General features: G+C 38.6%; 1 long non-coding RNA gene across 2 annotated transcripts; it reads left to right on the top strand.

The window, feature by feature from the left end:
* The first annotated feature begins 920 nt into the window (after positions 1-920).
* On the top strand, positions 921-16,783 carry LOC144054143 (uncharacterized). 2 transcript variants are annotated; one of them, XR_013294611.1, is made up of 5 exons: positions 921-1,248; positions 10,101-13,310; positions 13,666-13,815; positions 14,816-14,866; positions 14,940-16,783. It is a non-coding gene; the product is annotated as an uncharacterized LOC144054143 (long non-coding RNA). The 2 variants fall into 2 exon arrangements; XR_013294612.1 differs by lacking the exon at positions 13,666-13,815.
* The last annotated feature ends 4,751 nt before the right edge of the window (positions 16,784-21,534 follow it).

Below are 21,534 nucleotides of genomic sequence, written 5' to 3'. Positions count from 1 at the left end.
AGGCAAGTATTTCTTTGTGGCGGGACAGCGCCCCCGCTGGGTCCTTCTGTGGTCGAGTCATTCTGTCAGGTTGGGGAGTGGGATGCAGGACCCAAATGCATTGAGCAAAAGGGGCAAGGCAGGGATGCAGTCAAAAAGGGGATTTAATTAAGAAAAATGCAAATAAGGTACTTGGCAAAAATAACAAAATCAACAATGTCCAAAAACACAAGTCAAATGCAACAAACCAAACAGGACCACAGCTAGGTAAGGAACTGATGACGAGAGGACATAGCATGGGTGTGACAATGACAATGACTCGACAAGGACTGAAAGAAAGCAGGGAACTAAATACACATAGTAACGAGACAACGAGAGACACCTGGACAAGGCACACGTGGCTTGGGGAACTGATTGAGAAACACCACGGACCGGGATAACAACCACAGGAGGACATGATAAAACTTGACGAGACATTGACAAAGGGAGACACACAAGGAAAACATGACCCATAAACAAAACCAAAACACAGACATATACATATTACATAACCCACGGGCATGTCGCTTTATCATTTTGCCTGTTGGAGGTCCACAGGTTGTTGCAACTTTTGTTGTTGTTAAAGTTTTATGGCAGCTGACAAGTTTTTTTTAATGTTACAATGGAAATCTATGGGTTGGACATGATCTCGACACGATGGATTGATTCATTGATTGATGGCTTGATTTTTACAATTCAGACTTTAATCTCAGAATAATTCTGACCTTAAATTGAGAATAATAGTAGCACTAATAAAGTCAGAATTCTGACTTTATAGTGAGTATTCTCAGCATTCTCGAGTGTGCGTGTACTTTTGTGGGGGATGACTTGTTTATGCGCTTTGACTGCTAAGTCACGTGACGGCACAACATTGCCTGCTCCGTGCAGCGAGAGACAGAAGTGGCGAGTCCTCGCTGACGAAACCAGAGCAGTGCAGACTGCAGACTAGAGTGTTACTGAAAAATAAATTATTCAATATTGCTACTTGCTTGGTATCGACACTGTCGATATTCGGATTAGCATAAGAAGGTGACGTCACACGCACGGGGTTAAAATTGTAGAAGCAGAAGTAAGAGACCATAGTCTCGCGGGCGAACATTGAAGAAGACAAAAGGAACAGCACTACGAATGACGACTCTTTCTACATGGATGTATTGGCCTAAAGAGCAACCATTATGATTTGTTCACGCATCGCTCTTCACCTTAAGTTGACCAGCATCTGTAGAAACGGTAAGCAGTTGTTACTTTAAAATGAGGTTAAGACACGTTTAGGTGGGTGTCGGGTGATCCCCAGTTGTTCTTTCGACACAGTCTGAAGTGTGAAAGTCGCTCACTACGCGGAAGTAATGAGAGTAACCATAACGGGAGAAACATTGAGGCATTCAGTGAATTTAAACCAAATGGTGACATTCAGTGAATTTTAAACCAAATGGTGACATTCAGTGAATTTTAAACCAAATGGTGACATTCAGTGAATTCAAACCAAATGGGGACATTCAGTGGCTGAATTGGTGTTTTGTTTGTGAGTGTTAGAATAAGAGACTATGATAGTGTTGGGCTGTTTGATGTATTTTACTCTCACTCCTGAAGGGTGTTGTTATTAATCCATACTTTTGCGTGTCCAATAAACCAACTGGTGAGATGAGAAATGAACAGAGTTTCCTGCGCAGGATAATTCTTAGAGGAGATCTCCTGTTACACCATTGAATCAAACTCCGACAGGTTTTGATCAACAATGCACCCCCTTCTTTCGAAGGGCCAGCCTTTTATTACAATTCAGTCTCCAAGCAGAATATCTCTCCCTTCATGAATGAGCAAATGTGTTATACAGTTGAAGGACATGTCAAACAATAGAACTCTTAGTGCAGTTGCAGCTGTATTCGTCTCTAGCCAAAATATGTATATTTTCAAGGCACTTTTCGTATTCTTCTCCATAACAAAATCTCACTTACAATTTGACCCAAAAGCACCAATGACCGTGACTAATGGAAAAGCAAAGCAAGTTCTGTTCAAGACCACAATGTACGTGTACAAATAAAAACAAGAAATTCTGGACCAATCAGTGTATAGCAAAATCAAGGGCTAAAATATGTTTTCGCACAAAGTGATGAGAAGGAACTTTTTTAGACAAAACATGGTCCCAGCTTTAAACCCAGAGCATACGAGGTCAACATCATGTGCCCTGCTCAGGACACAAGACACTTTGACAAACTTAAAATGAAGAATTAAAATGTTCATGATCAGTAACAATAATTGATATATGAAAATAGGTATTAAAATGTTATAATATCCTTCAGTCCCCCCTTTGGGCTTTTTAAAATAAAGCCCAATAACTAAATATTTAAACATTTTTACCAAAGGATTCCCGCGGGATTTTCATCATCGCAATGGCAGGTGCAACATAGGAAGAGGAAAAATGAAAACATTCTTTTTAGCAGGAGAGGAGGTCAGTCATATGTCAAAACAATGTGATTCATTAAAAGATTTTTTGTTTTTTTCTCAGTAAAATAAGCATATCATATATGAAGACAGTGTGTTGTGATTATGTTCAAAATTTGTGTTGGGGGATCCCAGAAATAGCAAATTGGCATGACAGTCAGTATGAGAAAGAGTGTCATTATGTACGTGCAATTGGAGATGCGATTGAAGACTTGTTGTCGTTTGGGCTAGGGAAGTTTTGTTGCTTGCGTTTTGTTTTTGTTTTTTTGGGGGGTTTTCAAACAGAGTCCTTCAGCTTTGCGATTGGCTGGCAACCTGTTCAGGTTGCACCTTGCCTCCTGCCCGAAGCCAGTTGGGATAGGCTCCAGTACCCTCACAATCCTTGTGAGGACAAGTGGTCAAGGGAATGGATGGATGGATGGATTCCTTCAGCTTTTTTAGAACCCACATCAACTGCCAGAGATGATCACCGGGCCCAAGGTGTGACTCATTCTTTGTGGAACGCCCCGGAAAAGGGACACATTCCTCCTCTCTCCATTGGGTAATCCTCAGCTCATCTGGTGGAAACTGGAAGCAGTTGAATGGCCTCTCGGCTGGCACGTCTGGTCATTGGAGCAGCTGGCTGGTCTCTCTGTTGATTCCCGGTGGTGGCTGGCTCCTGAAGGTGGGGGTTGAGTAGAAGGCGGACCTCCGGCTGGTCTAATAGGCAAGATGTGGAACCAGGTGCCGCGTGGACTGGACTAGATTGACCTTTTCATCACCTTATCTGGGTGCAAAATATTTTCATTTAGTCACTAATAAACATTTATTCACATCCCTTCTTTTTGAAAGACCATTTTGGTAGTGTTATATAGTTAGGAGTTAGTAAATGTTAGTAAAGTTCTGTAGGCCTCTCCTGTGGGAAAAAATTCTGTTTGTTGTGACATTCAATTAGGATCCAGCCTTTGGCTGACTTTAATGACCTGAGCACATTCTTAAATGCAAAAAATGAAAATCTTTAGCCAGTTCAAATCTGACGAGGCCAATTTTGTTTACAGAATGTAATAATTATTGGAATGTTTTATTATAATATTTATTGTTATATAGCATGGATGTGCTTCCGGCCATTAAATAAATGCAACTTTCGTCAACAAATAAAATCAAAAAATAACATCTAACCCCAGGGCCCCAGGGGAAAAATAGAAATAGAAATGGAACATATTCACCTTATTTTCACCGTCTCTGCCAAAACTTACTCCTTCTCCATGGTCAAGGAAATCCCCAATTGTCCTCCTGTAAAATTCATTCTCACGGACTATCTATAATTATCGCATTAAGACTAACTTTTAATTTTAAATGTATTTATTTATCATGGACTGTTTGTGTCCTTCGCGACGATATACCCAGACCAACCAATAATTCCCCCATCTGAAAAAGATCGCTTTAGAGACTTTTTCAGACTAATATATAAAGTTTTGCAGTAAATAAATTTTGCTTGCTTTTTGTTTAGAAAGAGGGGAAAATTTTACATTTAACCAGCAAATTCGACAATGCGTCCCAAGCAACTATTTAAATTTCAAAAGAGAATTCGGGAAAACACTAGAAGACCAAACTTAAAAAAGTAAAATATAATAATTAAGATTGAAATAAATTGTATCTTATCTGTATTCATATTAGCTGTTTCAATTTCTGAAACCAGACGAAATTTACCTGTATTATCTTTTGTACTATAAAAATATTGTAGCTTATGCCAATGAATTTTATAAAGAATCTCAGTTTTCAGCCAATTCATCAATTATTATTAATACATAAAGTTGCCCTTAGTTTTAATGTTACCATTAAGCTTGCTAGTCCCCCTTGTTGATGTTTGTCCAAAAAGCTGACTGTTTTAAAATAGACAGAGATAAACAAATCAGATCAAATCAAAATAGACATCAAACGTTTTTAAAATGTAATAAATCTGTGTGTATATAGTGTTGTCAATCAGTTCATTATATTTACGAAATGTTTTACTGTAAATGTTATCACCTTATATCTGTCAAAAATAGAGTGCAGTGTAAACAGTCAGTATCACATCATATGGCCTGGTATCACTAATTCAAGGAAAGCATTGTTTGTGGGGTTGAGTCACCATCGTAGTGGACAGTTCTGGACGCAGGAATGCTTTAAGGACGCTTGTGCAGAGCATATGGAGCAGTTTTTCATAGGACAGTTCGTGCGGAGCATTGTGTGCATTGGAGCAGTTTTTCTTTTATCACATTTGTATATGATGGCACAGTCATTGTGGCAACAGGTGGCGCCAGGAACCTCAACTCTCCATCAGGTATTGGCAGGATGTTTTGTGATGATGGCTGCATCACGCCCCTCTGATGGTGGTGGCAGTTGCAGTTTCTTTGTGGGTGGGGGGGTTTTAAAGAGGTCTGTGTCCCGCCAGTTGACTTTGTTCTGAAATAATGACCCCTGACCAATAATCCTCACTCGACTGAAAACATTAAAATCTGCCCCAACAGTATTTAGGTTATAACATGTCAGTAAATATTAAAAACAAAAACTTCCTTTATTAAAAAGTTCAAAAAAATTTGAGAAAGGGGAAGAAAATATATATATATTTTTTTAAATAATAAAAAAAATAAAAATAATAATAATAATAGTTAAAACAATGAAAGTTTACAATTTTAAATAATTGCTAATTATATGTCAATATTTGTTATGGTTTACAATATTTAATTTAATATGTTTTGCATACCTTCATAAATAATACTTAGGATAAGATAGGACAGATATACTCTAACAATTTACAAATATAGTTAATTAATAAGTGTGTAGTTTTCAATTAATGTTTTCTCAATGGAGGCCGCAGCCCGTAAAGTCAGCCTTTGGTCAAAGGTCAAAGCAGGAATGATTTTTAATTACATAGCACCTCAAATGATGTCAAAAATGTGATTCTTCCAGATAGCTTGCCCAGTCTGTTTGTAATGAGACTTCAAATGTCGAATTCAAAGGTTAAATATATTCAGGAGAGATTAAAATTATTTTCTATTTATAAACATGGGAGAAAAAAAAATAAATTAAAAAAAAACTCCTTTTAAATTATAATTAACACATCACTTCATCCCCAGGACCGGAATATGGCACTTTGGTGGGACCCCAATTGTCCTTAATGGGTGTGTCTCCTGATTCTGAAAAGATATTTAAAATTTATTAAACAATGTTCTCGCGCACAAACAAAATTATAAGGGAAAAACAATCATCTATATAAAGAATTATTCCACATTAATTGCCAACCAAGTTATTCGTTTTTAGTTAAAGTTATTTATGTTCTATAAGCATAAGATATGCATCTAAATTTTATAATATCTTAAAACTATACCTCTCTATGTTATTTGTGTATTAATATTCGTTCGTTTTATAGCAAACATAATTTTAAATATGACGTATTTGCACTCGTGAAGCCAGTTTAAGTATTCAACATTAGTGCTTAAGAAATTTATGTAAGGGGCTTATAAAATCAGTTACGGCAACAATTTATATAATGTCGTTCAATTATTTAACGCAGACAATTGCGGGTTTTAGCGTTAGAAGTTTTATGAGTAATTTTACCGTCTAATTAATTTATCCCGTTTAGCGCTTATTAAACGGCTTAATTTGTTTTATTACATAAATTTGTATTTCAATATTAATCATTTTTTCAATATACTTTTCTTAAAGATACGTCCGGGACTCTCCTCTATATAAAAATTACATACACTCATAACATTATTAACGGGCGGTCGCCGTGTACGCACATTCAAAGTTAAATTGCCGTCATTAAAACCATCGAACAAATGCCATATCTTATTAGAATAAACTAACCTTTTTCACAATATAATCAAGTCCCGTCGTTCAATATTAATTACATTTTAAGTCATTATTTAAACGGTATGTTTAATCCGGAAGCTTTAATTCCGACTAGCGGAAGTGATATCAGGTTAAATCATTTAGTCTTATATCATTATTTAAAGTTATATAAATGGTTATAACTTCACAAAAATACCTAAAGCTAGTATTCTAGCATTATTCATCATCATCTTATCCAAAAATACACGATTATGTGTCGTTTTTATTCCACTCGTAAACGTGTTCTTTTATCTCGTATTTTTACGTCGAACGCCCGCGGCGCAAGCCTCAACGTCCCCCATCAATAAAATTAACTTACTGTAGCTTATAACGGCGCCATAAGATTTATTCCACCGCAATCGTATATCCATTTTATCAGTTTTTCAAACCACGGACTGGGCATTTCTCCGATCGCAAATGCGCATGTGCTCGCAACTCCCTGTCGCCTCATGACAACCATTTTTGTAGTTCTCAAACAGTGTTTTCTTTCTATTAATTATTGCCCGTATTTTATAGCTTATTATATTATATTATATTATAGCTAAGTCGTATTAATATTTCTAAATACAGTGACGTCTCACTTATAACAAAATTAGTCAACAACATATCTCATCGCGGTCCCTTTAAGATTTTACCGTGACGTTAGAGTTTCTTCACCGATCAGACGGCATACACACACAACGGACAGACAAGACATGTCGTTTTGTGACATATCAACACATAAATATCCGGATGTCAACTGCGCTACCCCAGCTTAAACAGTTTTGTCTTTGAATTTTAATCACGAATATTCAATAGACCTATTGACTGATCTAAAGCGTCGTATCAAATATGCTTATGTCAGCCCGACTTACACGAGTTGAGTCAATACATCTTATATCTTGTCTAAAAATGTCAATATCCAATTATTCATAGACCTATCGATTAATCTTAAAGCGGCGTATTAAATCCGTTTTATGTCAATCTGACTTCTATAAGTTGAGTCTTTTGTCCCTAGAAAATGAAGCAGTCGATCCTCCCGCAGCTTTAATCGGCAACACTTATTCAAGGATCGTATCTAATTACCCAAGAATCTATTGCTCATAAAAACAAAGTGTTTGTCTCGTAATTCTCCCGCGCGTCAGGCGGGGATCAAGACAAAGATGCTTTTTGAGCCGACTTCTCTCAACTTAAATATATGTATGGACGTAAAACCAATGCCCACACATCTAACGCTTGGTTAAAACAATAATGTTTCCCCAGCTGATTTACTCTCAACTTCAACAACTTAATCTTAACCTCATATACACAGACTTCAAATCAATTATCTACGTATCTATCATCTGTAAAAACAAAATTGTAAAGACAAAATGTTTCCCAGACTGACTTACGAGCGATCGCTATTCAATTCAATGTGCACCACAAATATGTATACTTCAAATACCGTAGGAAATTCCACAATCATTGACTCCATACAACCAAACAACTTAAACTTCTACCTCTGCTCACACAAATCTCACCCTTGATTTAGTTATCTTACAAGAACGCATGGCGGCCGGAGCGCTCCTAGACAGAAAGAATTCCTCAAACGTGGATAAGATCTCCACTTACCTCAATTAATATGGCGCCAGGAATTCAAACCGTCCGCGAACGCAACAACCGTCAAACGCCTTGCCGTCGGAGGGTCACCAACTGAAGGGTGTGGTTATTAATCCATACTTTTGCGTGTCCAATAAACCAACTGGTGAGATGAGAAATGAACAGAGTTTCCTGCGCAGGATAATTCTTAGAGGTGATCTCCTGTTACACCATTGAATCAAACTCCGACAGGTTTTGATCAACAATGCACCCCCTTCTTTCGAAGGGCCAGCCTTTTATTACAATTCAGTCTCCAAGCAGAATATCTCTCCCTTCATGAATGAGCAAATGTGTTATACAGTTGAAGGACATGTCAAACAATAGAACTCTTAGTGCAGTTGCAGCTGTATTCGTCTCTAGCCAAAATATGTATATTTTCAAGGCACTTTTCGTATTCTTCTCCATAACAAAATCTCACTTACAATTTGACCCAAAAGCACCAATGACCGTGACTAATGGAAAAGCAAAGCAAGTTCTGTTCAAGACCACAATGTACGTGTACAAATAAAAACAAGAAATTCTGGACCAATCAGTGTATAGCAAAATCAAGGGCTAAAATATGTTTTCGCACAAAGTGATGAGAAGGAACTTTTTTAGACAAAACATGGTCCCAGCTTTAAACCCAGAGCATACGAGGTCAACATCATGTGCCCTGCTCAGGACACAAGACACTTTGACAAACTTAAAATGAAGAATTAAAATGTTCATGATCAGTAACAATAATTGATATATGAAAATAGGTATTAAAATGTTATAATATCCTTCACTCCTGAATGGGAATAATAACATCACAGGTGCGTAGACTGTGTTTTGTAACCCATTTAATTTCATTTTCATGTGTCAAGTGCGCACATTTGCCCATATAAACTCAGCACTGATTTACGTGACGTAATTGATTGTCATTTTTAGTTGCAACTGCATTTGAATGTAATGTAATGTAATATGATGCAATAATCATCCCAAAACGTTACTGTATATATTAATAAAATTACAGATAGGGGTATACAGACGGAAAAAAATGTCACTCTACAGTACAAGTTCCACCATCTGGATCACCATCTTAATACAATAGCATAGTGGACCTAAGTGCTTTTTCATGATTATTTTCTTACATTTTACCACGAGTGGCCCACAATTTAGAAGGGCCAGTCAATTAATCCATTTTGAATACAGATAGCAAACTGAAACATCATCAATAAACATCAGTGGTAGAACTACATGTTAGTTAAGACTGGCTGGGCTGGTGGGCTCAAGTCAAAATGCTACGACCGATTTAAAATAAATAAATAAATAAATTATATATATATATATATATATATATATATATATATATATATATATATATATATATATATATACTGTATATATATATATATTTTTTTTGTGCCAGCCCTGCCTAAAGGTAGCGGTTTTATTTCTAAAATACACATGTATTTATTATTGTAGGCCACTGCAACATTATAATAATAATAATTTGCTATGACACTTTAGTCGTTGAATAGTTTGATCGCTGTAAGCTAGCGCGCAGCGATCAAACTCAAACCTCAATTGCCTTTTCTTCCATGTCTTCTTCTCCCGATCGTTTACCCACCATACCAGTCGGAGATCACATGATACTACTACCCAACATTACGAACCACACACTTGTGTCACTGCCATTATTCCTAGCCGCTGAGAAAAGTAGCATCGATGGGGGTTAGCCTCAGACATGCCATAGATATGATTCTACTGCTCAGGAATGAGCAGTAGCGGAGCAGATCGGAACGTCAGCGGAGCAGAGCGGCTTTTTAAAAGATCTGTAATATTAACGTTATGGCCGGAACATGACAGCTTTCATTGATTTTCGTAACAAAACGAGCGAGACAAATAGGACAGTTGACTTGGGAGCAGGATAAAACAAAAGCGCCATTTTATATTCTGGATTCCCCATCAATCACATTGCTCCCTCACTTAACCTTTATTTGTCTTGCCCTCAGCCTTTCCAATGATTATTTTTCTGCCCCAGAGTTAATTTGTCAAAGAAAGCTGTAATGAAATGAAGACTGCAACCTGATTTATTTATTTTTAGGTTTAGAAGTGCCTCTCCGTCTTTCTGTACTTGTTACTGTTTAGTTTACAATCCTCAACTTGTGCCACATTTGCTATATTGTGATTTTTTTTTCTCCATGCAGGGCATTTTTTCTCAATTGACACCTAAAAGAAACACAGGAAAATGTACTTGACGTGGCAAAATGGACTCCAAAGACTTGGCCCATCCTCACAGCCTCAGGCCCAATTTGCCCATAACACAATGAATCCTGGAGTGACACCACAGCATGGTCCAGTTTCTTGGGATGGCGGCCCATCCAACAGGCAGACCGGCCTTTCTCATCAGACAGTTGGAGGGAATCATATTGGCTATCAGAGGCCATTTGTCAATCTGAAGAACCCTTCTTGTAACATGCAAGGAAGAGGACTTTCCCATGTAACCCAACCTCAAAACTCTGTTAATCACTCATCAGTTCAACACGGGTCTCACCTAATGTCAAGAAGGATGTTTTGTGATCAGGAGAACAGCCAATATCCATCGCGTTACAGTCAGTCACAGCCCATACTGCATAGCAACATGTGTTCAGGTGCTCTTCAACATAATGTGGGTTTATATCCAGTCTATAACCAAAGTTCATCGAAACCTAATTTAGTTAAAACGGCTAACCCACCTCAAGTCAGACAGGAGGTTTTTAAAACTGGAGCTGAATCCTCTTGTGCAAATAACATGCACATTGCTTCAGCCAACAAAACGCAACATGGACTTTATCCTTCTCTCCAGACTGTTGGTCTCTACAATCTGAAGACATTTGATTTAATCCCCATTTCTACTGGACAGAATATGCAGGCTTCCAGTTTGAATCAGCCAACAAAGCAATTTTCATCCACTTGTAGTAAAACAAACGCCCCCTTAGCAGCAGAGACTAGGCATGATGTCATTGTGACACTTCCGCAAGGACCCACCTCTCAACGAACTACAACACAACAAAGTGAGCAGCTGGTCACGAGAAATGCACATTGTTTGATAAGAAATCCACTGCTGTCGGACTTGCTGCTTGAGGAATCAGTGAGCAACAGCGCCCAATCATTATCAACTAATCAACAAAATAACAAGTCCATTTCTGCAAAAGTCGTTGCTGTGGCGCAACCATTGTCTCCGCAGTGCAATACAATTACCACAACACACAACGTAAACTTACCCCCTGTGGACAGACAGAACAAGACTACAAAAGAGTGTTTTAAGAATCCCCTTGAAAGTGAAATTCAGCAACAGTCCAAGAACTCTCTGAGTATGCAAACATCTGGACATGCAGACTACATGCTAAGTGAAGGTCTGAGTGTGCATCCGTCTTTTACCAAGCATGCAGATGACATGCCAAGTAAAAACCATAGTGTTGGAGCATGTACTTCACAGCCGGGAACCTTTGAGAGTCCAGAAAACGACAAGGGGGCTAAAAACAAAGAGGAGATGCCCCCCAATGCAAAGGCTGGTATCTTCAAACTTTCCTCTCTCCCAACAACTAAGTGGACCTTGAAAGAATTAGCCCTGTTGGGCGACACATTTGATAAACAAGCTGCACCTACAAATGATCAATTTCGAAAACAACTTATAGTCATGTTTTGGGGTGCAAGTTTTGAGAAATTTTCTCGTTCTCTTAAGGAACAATTTTTTTCTGCATTGGCTTGTCGTGCTCATTTATTTTGTCACAACTATGTGAAAAAAGACACTGAAGTGCTGTCACAGGTCGAACCCTCATTTGCTGATCAGCTAAAAAACTTCCATGTTCTTCAAGATGGAGAGGTTTACACAGAACGGCCCTACACATCATTTTGGTTGAATAAAAACAAACAGCTGGATGATATTGACAAAGAGTTTGGCCCTAATGTTTATATTTATGTCCATGACAGACAGCCAGATCCAGTTAAAAGAGACGGTAACATTTCATCACAAATTGTTAGTAAGGTTCCCACACCGGACACTGAAACATTAGACAAAAGTTGTAAAGACCCTCTCTACTTATTTAAAATCCAAGTTTTGTCACCAGAAAAAGCAAAAGCGATCTTTGAGCAAAGCAATGTTGTGATGTCACAACGTACAGAAAGCATTAATCGACCAGAAGAAGTAGCAAATGCACTTGCAAGCGTTTCGAAAATGGTTACTTCCATCGACTGTTTCTGCTGCATCGCAAAGTGGAAAGAAGTCATTCTTGGGTCCAAAACACCTTCACATGAGAAGTGCCAGTGCAAGGAAGAAGTGTGTGGTTTCGCTAAGAATCAAGAACAAATGAACTGTCCACATTTCACAATTGAACCTGATGTCCAATCTCACTCAACGGAAGGAGACATTAAATCTAAGAGTGAGGAGAAAATGGCCAGCAGCCTTCCGACCATAAATTGGCTTGAAATATGCGATAAAATCAGTCAGACCTTTGAATTAAATGATGAAGAAACAAATGACCTGCAATTGCAACAGCCAAAAAGTATCCAGGAAACAATCAAGAGTGAAAGCGTCTCCAGTTGTGACAATATTAGCCAACACATTACTGACAATGTCGAGGATTTTGACAAAGCTCAACTGAAAGCTGCAGAAAGTTGCCCGACTTCCGACAGCCACACCAGTGATAGTGATTCATGGACTGACAATGAAATTGAGACTCCTGTGTCACGCGTCAGTGAACATGTTGAACAAACTCCGACAGCTTCTTTCCATATGACAAAGCCATCTTTGGAAAGTGAACAACCAATAAAATGCAGTGCAAAGTCTGGAAGTCAAACAGATGTCAGTAAAACTGATGAAAGGAAACGGAAGAGGCTCGGCAATCCTTACAGCATTTTTCCGTACCTGAAGAAGTTGATGAATAAAAACCTGGATTCACATGAAGATTCAAAAAATAAGAGTGTTGTTGGTTCTGATGGTGAGGATTCGGTGTCAGGCACGACTGTCCAACTGATGCTGTATGGCTCCTTACCACAGGAAAATCAAGCTTTAAAAAGTTATCGAAATGAGACCACAAAACCACCCAAAGTTATTTTTGCAAGGCTTCACCCCAAGAAAAAAAACTCTCCAAGCCACGGTTCCAACTCATTTGGTTCGGCTAGAAACAAACAAACAAAAACAAAAATGAAGCTCGGAACCAAAATGAGTCTAATTACGGGCAAAGGAAAGACATTTCGCTCCAGAAGGGACAAGAATCTTGTTTCCCAACAACGCCAGTCTATTCAACATGACAGAACGGAGGAAAATGGAACCGAGGCTGATTTGCCCATCCAGGAGAATGTCCTGAAGTTCAGTGTCTTGCCCACTACCTTCAGCTTTGAAGACGAATCCTCAGGCCCGAAAGAACATTCTCCAGGTATGTCATTGTAATGATCTAGTTTATTGAGCCAAGGCACCATTTAACATGCGCAAAATCCCATGGCATAACCAAACACAAATATATTTTTTAAGTATGAAAACTGAATGTGATCACAAATTTAATTGCTTATATCCATCGAAAGAGGAATATGAGACATTTCAGAATTCAAGTTTTCTGTACATCCAGATCAGGGATGGGCAAACTCGGTGTAAGAATTATTTTGGAGGATTATTATACATTTGCCGTGTTGAAGTGAATTGCCTCTTGGGAAACACATTGCAGTGATAACATAAATACATTGAAGTGTAAGTATAGAAGAAGTCAACATAATAGTGTGGTAATTTCTGTTTAGGATTGTTATGTATTGCAAAGGAGTGTTATTGTATTGGGTGAAGTTGCAAGTGGATGACTCAGCTGCCAAGTGAGGACAACTGATAAGAAGACATGACGCACGTGAACACCAGGGCCCCTGGACTTGCATGCCGCACCTAGAGAGTGTGAAGTGAGATAAGAGTTGTTTTTCTCTTTCTGTCATGTAATCAGATGCCCCGATTAATACATATAAGGGGACTATTTGAATGATGAACCAAGAGACTCTGTACCGATCAAACTAAGGCTGCAGTTTTCTCTTCCTCATGAGTAATAAATTTGGAACCAGATGCTTCTTCTCTCTTTATTTGATAAATGTCTACATCTGAACCTGACACTCGGTCCTCAAGGGCCAGAATCCTGCAGGTTTTTGGATGTTTCCCTTCTCCAACACAGCTGATAATAAGCCTGATAACGATCCCGTTGATTGGAATCAGCTTGTGTTGAAAGCGGGAAACTTCCAAAACCTGCAGGACTCCGGCCCTCGAGGACCGAGTTTGCCCACCCCTGATCTACACGATAGGCGACTCTCTTCTGTCACTCTGCAGTTATTTTCCAGCTTTGTCCAATGAGCAGCTGCCAGAACAAAATTAGCTTCTCCTCCACGAATGACGAGCAGAAGCCACTGGTCAGTAGTAATAATTCAGCCACGGAGACGCATGATTTGTGACGTGTCATTGACGTGACGTCTTATTCAGATGCAGTCTCCAAGAAAATATCATCCGGTAACGATCATTTAATATCGAAAAACATTTGCTCCGCCTCTCTCCTCTGTCAATTTCCGTTTATGTTTTTGGGGAGAAGCAGGCTTCAAGCATGTGAACGGTGGAGCAAGGAGCACGGAAGGTGCAAATAGAGAAATTAGATTAGACACTATACCAGGGGTAGGGAACCCTGGTCCTGGAGAGCCACTGCCCTGCCTGTCTTCCATGTCTCCCTCCACCAACACAGCTGATTTGATGAACAGGATTGTTATCAGGCTTCTACAAAGCTTGCTGATGAGCTGATAATGAGTTAGCTGTGTTGGAGGAGGGAGACGTGAAAAACAGATGGGACATCCACCACCAGCATATTTGCTTCAAAAAGTTGTTGAATGATTATCCTCTATACTGAACAATTTGCATTTCTTCCAGATGAACCTTCCTCTGAATCTGAGAAGAAAAGCCCCAATAAGAAAAGCAGAGGTACCTCATTAAAAAGCATAGAACGTTCTACAATGTGTTTTTATTATACTAATCAGTGTGTTTCAATATGCAGTGGATCTATGGAGTGATTTTCCCCTAAAGGAGACCTCTTCTGTACAACATGGCCATGTGTCCAAATGCTCGGGTGTCTTTGCGAAGTATCAGAAGAAATACATGCAGAAATCACAGTCCTCCAGTATGCAATAGTAGTCAGAGAATGCTTAATTATTATTATTTTTTATTCCCACAACAACCACCTGAAGAAGAAAGCGTTTTGCACCCCCCGCCCCCTTCAATCGCTTGTACCACACACACAACAACGCAGCACGCCATCCCAGGGGGAACTGTACCCATTGAAGAGGGTCTTCTGCCCAGATTTAGTCATAACTGTTTTAATTTCCTTATTTCCTCAGTAGAGCTTTTTTTTTGCGGATGTGTCTTTGTGAGTGTTGTCGCGATTTCTGCCAGGTGCCGTCGTGGCTGGGGGGCCTCCTCTATTTCCACAACAATAGGCCATTGTCTGTGGTTGAAGTCAATGTGTTTGAATGATGTCTTTGAAGTCGTATCTCATGTCCGGTGAACTCCGGGTGGGCTGATTGCTGGGGGCTTTGTGGTACTGCCCTTCAAGATAGTATAAGAATGTTGTAAGTCCTCTATAATCTTCGCACTTGTGAGAGGCTGCAGCCATTGTCTGGAACTCACTTGTGGCCGGAATATTCTGTAGAAATAAAAGCTTCGAAGCAACTGTTCATCGATCTCCAGCCTGCATTCGGATAACCAACATTCTCACTACCCGAAAGAAAACGAACACGCAGAGGAAAAGATCTGCCTCCTAACACCATATTTGAAAAGGACTGAATTAAGATGATTCATTTGAACACATACAAAAGAGAGAGAGAGAAAAAGAGAGAGAGCATTGATGATGACATGTCGAATTGGTAAGATTACCGAATGAACAATACTGAGCTCTCTCTAGAAAGAAAAAAAAGAGAGATTCATTTGAGATATTTTTTGTTTCTGTTTTGTATCATTGCAAGAGTCTCACTTTGAATGTACAAAATAACCTTTTTGTTTACGTGACATTATTTATATTTGTAAATATGTGTATATATTTTTATTTTTTTTGTACTTTGCCATGATAGTATTTTAGGCTAATGTTTACAGTTTCACCTTTTTTTTTACTTGAATGAAATGTGATGTAGTTCACCATAGTTTCACTCATCACATGGTGTTGATCAAGGGACCTTATTTTACTTGTTTGTTGGAAGTATTTAAGGTTACTGTTGGTCTATTTTTATTTTGAAAGGTCATTATGCTTCTATGCTGAAGGAGACTGTACAGGAAATGTACGCTAGAAATAAAGCGATTGTTGTTCCGGTCAAAGTCCATCCATTTTCTTGACCGCTTTTCCTCACAAGGGTCGCTGGGGTGCTGGAACCTATCCCAGCTGGCTTCGGGCAGTAGGTGGGGTACACCCTGAACTGGTTGCCTGGCAATCGCAGGGCACACAGAGACGAACAACCATACTCACAATCACACCTATGGACAATTTGGAGCGTTCAATTAACCTGCCATGCATGTCTTTGCAATGTGGGAGGAAACCGGAGTGCCCGGTGAAAACCCACACAAGCACGGGGAGAGCATGCAAACTCCACCCAGGAAGGCCGGAGACCGGACTCGATCTCACCTCTTCTGCACTGGGAGGCGGACGTGCTAACCAGTCAGCCACCGTGCTGCCCCCGGTCAAAGTCAACCGTTGATTTTCCTCCGCGAAAAGTACGAACTGACACAGTATTCCTACACTTAAAAATGTCGCAACCTTGTTGGAAAAATATTAGCCACCTTTTACACATTACATATTTTATTTTTCTACTTAGTTTTTTTATTGAATAAATGATGGAATTTTTCAGAACAATATGTAAACGCTCAGTTGGTCTCTTACTTAAAGTTTTGCAGAAAGTGATGCTTTGTGTCATTTGTCGTTTTCTTACTTGTGGAATGCTTTGGTATGCAAGAGAAAACTCCCACTGCACGCATCTTATTAATCTGATGACCTGGATGAGTGTATGTTCTCACTCTCAGGCCTTAATAATTTAGATCAGGGATGGGCAACTAACTTGGCAAGAGCCAGACTAATCGTGTGAATCACTCAAAGGTGTTCACAATATCAATGTGGGACTGCTCCAGTGTGACCTGCTCGGAAAAGGCGGGACATTCAGTACAATACTTCAAGCTGATTGGGCAATGTAGCAACTTGTGCACGTCTAATAAACTTTTGTTTCCGCAAATCACTGCAACGGATGAATATGTCGTCGTTGGTTAAAAATAAATAAATGAATAAATCCCAAATATTAAAAAAATTATTGGGTGAGGGGGGAAAAAAAAGTACCTGCTAATATGCAAATCCACAGTTGCTACTGCAAATATGTGACTGTAACTTTAAGTTGTAATCCCACCAATTGCCACTAGATGGCATCTGAGTTGCACCCATTGTACGTGAGTCTTCTCCTGCCCTAAACTACGTAGGTAAGCCAAATTTTTATTAATTTTTTTTGGGCAGTTTTGGAATGATATGCAGGACAGGCATATAACCTCAATAATATGATTTTTTTGAGTGGGTTGTTTTTTTTATAGTAAGTTATCACATAACTTAACTATTTGCTGCAATTGAAATGCTACACACACACACCATATGCATGTGCGTAATATTATGCTACTTCACTACATTGGGTAGATGTGGGAGCTCCAGTAGTTGGTTGTATGTTTAAACGTGAATCAGTCATGAATGAGAATGTTAAAAAGGGATAGATAGGCAGATAAGTTGAAATTGAAGATGAAGAAGAAGACAAGTCACGTGTGCAAGGTGCCATAAATACTTAAGTTAATAGTCCCTCTCGGGGGGTGAAATGAGACTGATGAAATAAATGAATATGAAGAAACAGTATGTTGAAATTTGAATGATATTAGAGTTAAGTTACAGAAAAGTGCAAAATTAGTGGATGAATTCAGAGTGTGATTCGATAAAGTGTTTTAGAACAAGTAAGATTTTTTGATAAACAGACAGGAAGTGTAATATGAGAGGCCTCTGTTTCTCCCTATCAGACTGACCCTGGTTAAGTGACTCCAATCCTTCACTTTCTGTGGCCAAGAATTCAGCTAACCTGCACTCCCTTTTTGACTACACTCCTAAATTGCAAACTGAAGGGCTTGTGCGAATGAAAAATATCACTTGAAAAATGTTTATCTAAGAGAATTCAGTTTCAGCTCCTGCTGTTGAAGAGAAAAAGATTATTAAAAGGTACAAGACATAAGCATATATTATAAGTGGTAACAACTAACAGTTATGGTAGAAGCAAACAGTAGGGGCTAAGATAGGAAGAGTTGCCGTTAGAGGAGATAAGGAATAGAGATGACAGTGCTTTTGTTTTTCTTTAAAACTGAACAGGAAGAGCTCTTTAAACTGCTTCTTTATGAATTCTGAATTTTTAATTTAATGACAGCATGTAAGTAAGTGGAAATCAGAGCAAAGACGAGAATATTATCTATGCCAGAGATTGTTTATTGAAGTAAGATGTAGTAGAAGTAGAGATACATTTGGCTAGTGATTAAGGACTTGCTAAAGGCAGGAGTGCTGATTGAAAGTACTAAAATTACCAACTAGACGCACATTAGATAATTTGGATTCTGAAGGAAGATGTTCTTGATTAAAATGTAAGTAATGAATAACAATACTATAACAGTACTGTAGGTACAAATTCTATATTCTGGTTTAAATTTACACTGGAAGGAATAGACAACATTATTTATGGCATCAAAGAAAATTAATCTGACTGTAAAAAAAGAAGGAAAACATAATTTAATTTACTAAAAAATGGAGAATGTTGGAAATAAGGTTATATTACACTTTTGTAAAACAAGGGTGTGTTAATGTCAGGTTTAGGCAACCTGGAACATTTAATAGACTGAAAGGAAGACAAGAGATTTATATTCTTTTTACTCGCCGCCGAGGAGAGCGAACAAGAGAGCTCACATTTCCTCTCGACACTCTTAACACAAACTCGCAGCCCTGATTTTTATACAGCAGACATGTTTTAAGGTTAAGCCTCAATCGTAAAACATTCCAGACACGGTACCATCCTGCGAAAAGTCCACAGCTCTTGTTCTTATCAAGGAAGATAACAGGGGCATGGGTCATACTCCCTTTCACAGAATAAATGCTTCATCATATATATATATATATATATATATAGAATAAACATCAAGCGTAACAAATATTTTGGTTATATTTTGACTGTAAAGTGGTTATTTTGGAGACCTAACAAGAAAAGAAGCAATCTTGTCGGCCCTAAGATTTGAAACAAAAACACCAAATGATATCTTAAACCCATGGGTGGTATTGCGACCCGTTGTGAGCTTTTTGATGTTTTTGATTATGCTATTTTAAAATGAAATAACACCCACGGGTTGATTTAAGGGCTGTGGAATTATTGCATGAGTTGGGGCGCTAATTATGCTAAGATAACGATGCCACTTATGAAATTGAATTGACACACCGATGACTAAGACAATGTCTGAGTGATACATTTTAATCAAGAGATGAATGTGAAAAATGCAGTTTGTGAATTAAATTGAACAATGGCAGTAATGACTTTACCAAAATATTCGAAAGCCATTTGAGCAGACAATTGATTGCTGATATGGTTATGACCTCAGTTTTGTTTAGAAAACATGATGTAGAACTTAAGCAAAAAATTCACACTCTGCACATGTTTGTGGGTATCAAAAAAATAATATGCAGTGAGGGCCCATACGTTTTGTGATGATTTCATATTAAGCATTTTGTACAATCACATTCATACTAAAATCATTCAAACAAACTCATTAAATTTGAACACATTAATATTAAAGCTTTAAAGGATAACAAAAGTATTACAGTGGGGTATATGCCACGGAGGAGGCGGGACTTCCGACTTCCTGGTTTTCACACAGCTTTGTTTCCGTTTCCTTTTTTTTTTTTCTGGAGAGCTCAGTATTGTTCATTCAGTAATTTTACCGATTTGACATGCCATCATCATTGCTCTCTCTTTTTTATTTATTTTTCTATTATTATTTTTTTTGTTTCCGTTTCCTGTTTGTGACGTGTGGGTCGCGTCCTCGTTCTTGCGCTTCCGCCTTTGTGCCCCTCGGTTGCGCGTTCCCGTCGACGAGTCCGTATGTGTAGTGTGTCTGTCTCAGTTGTCCGAAGCATTTCAGAGATTTGAAATGTTCTAGGTTGACTGAACCTGACAATAAGTGTCTTGAGATGTTGCTGTGTCTTTAAGCACGCAGATGTGGCCCCTGTATTATTAGACGGGCTAGCTGAAGATAGCAAACAATCCCGTGTGATGGTCGCATTTAAAATAAAAAAAAACGTTTGTCATCACAACATCCTAGTTATGCCGGCGTATCTTTAATGAGAAAAGTCTTTTGATTCAAAGTGCTGAGCAGAAGTAGGTGTTATGGGAAACAATTATTCAGCACATATTAACATCAGTTTATTGTAGTGTGTACACCTGTATTTTCGTTAACAAAGGACTTTTCATTCCTTGGACAGAAAGCAATACCAAAGTAACCTTGAACTGATAAACTTGCCCAGAACAGACTGCTTGCCTTCCTCCCTCCCATTTTTATTTTTTTTAAACTAGGCAGCATAAGGAATCTTCCCGTGATTCTTTCTGCGCACTCTCTCACAGACCACGACCATATAAAGTGCTCCATAAGACTAGTGTACATTTGAAGCTTCAAATATAAAGAAACCCAAAAGACAAATTGTTTGTCGGACTGTTTCATTAATCTCGCCGAACTGCTGAAAATTTCACAACATTAGTCAACAACGAAAAAGCAATTGGTTCAGCGGTTTACAACAGTCCAGCGACCGTGAAGGCAACGCGGGACTTTTTGTGAGCGACTCACACAGGCGGACTATACTTACTGTATATGAATGTCCGTGGCTACACCTTGTTGTTGTCATGGTTACGGCTGACAGCATCGCGCCAAACTCTTATGAAAGTTATTGTTATTATTAAGGCAAGCACTGATTTTGCGGGACATGACTCCAATTTGCGGGACACATTAATTGAGCTTCAAACGCTGTGCGTGCCCACTCGACACGGGACGGTTGGTCACCCTATGATACAGGGTATAAATAGTCTCAAGGCTCTTTGCTCAAAGGCATTGTCCGTAGTGCTAATTGAATTAAGACAGGGCCCTTTCACTCTGACAAATAACATCAAATCAATAATAGTTACGAAAGTACAATTTAGTCATATTCGGCAATAGTTACCGGTATTCAATTGCAAAGTGCCACTGGCACTATAACACCCATAAATCATGACAGTTCATTCAAATTTAGAAATGTCATGATTTAGCAACTTTATTCTTAAAATCCAGTGTTGACAAAACTGGCCTGGTGTTTACTTTAAATCAGATCAACAGCAAATATTTTATTAACGCACACGGCTACTTTTCAATAAATGGTGACTAACAGAAGTCTCACATTTGTTTGTACACCTTTAACGTACAGTATGGTACAATGTGAAGTGCAATTTCAACAGCAAGGTACATACAAGTAGCTTATGTTGTTATAATGTAAAATGATATGCTGAACAATGTTCAATCAAATCAAAAAA

Source organism: Vanacampus margaritifer, chromosome 6 (genome assembly GCF_051991255.1).
Source record: "Vanacampus margaritifer isolate UIUO_Vmar chromosome 6, RoL_Vmar_1.0, whole genome shotgun sequence".
In the NCBI taxonomy this organism is placed as follows: Eukaryota; Metazoa; Chordata; class Actinopteri; order Syngnathiformes; family Syngnathidae; genus Vanacampus; species Vanacampus margaritifer.
Note: the sequence above shows the minus strand (reverse complement) of the source record. Positions and strands in the feature narration are given on the sequence as shown.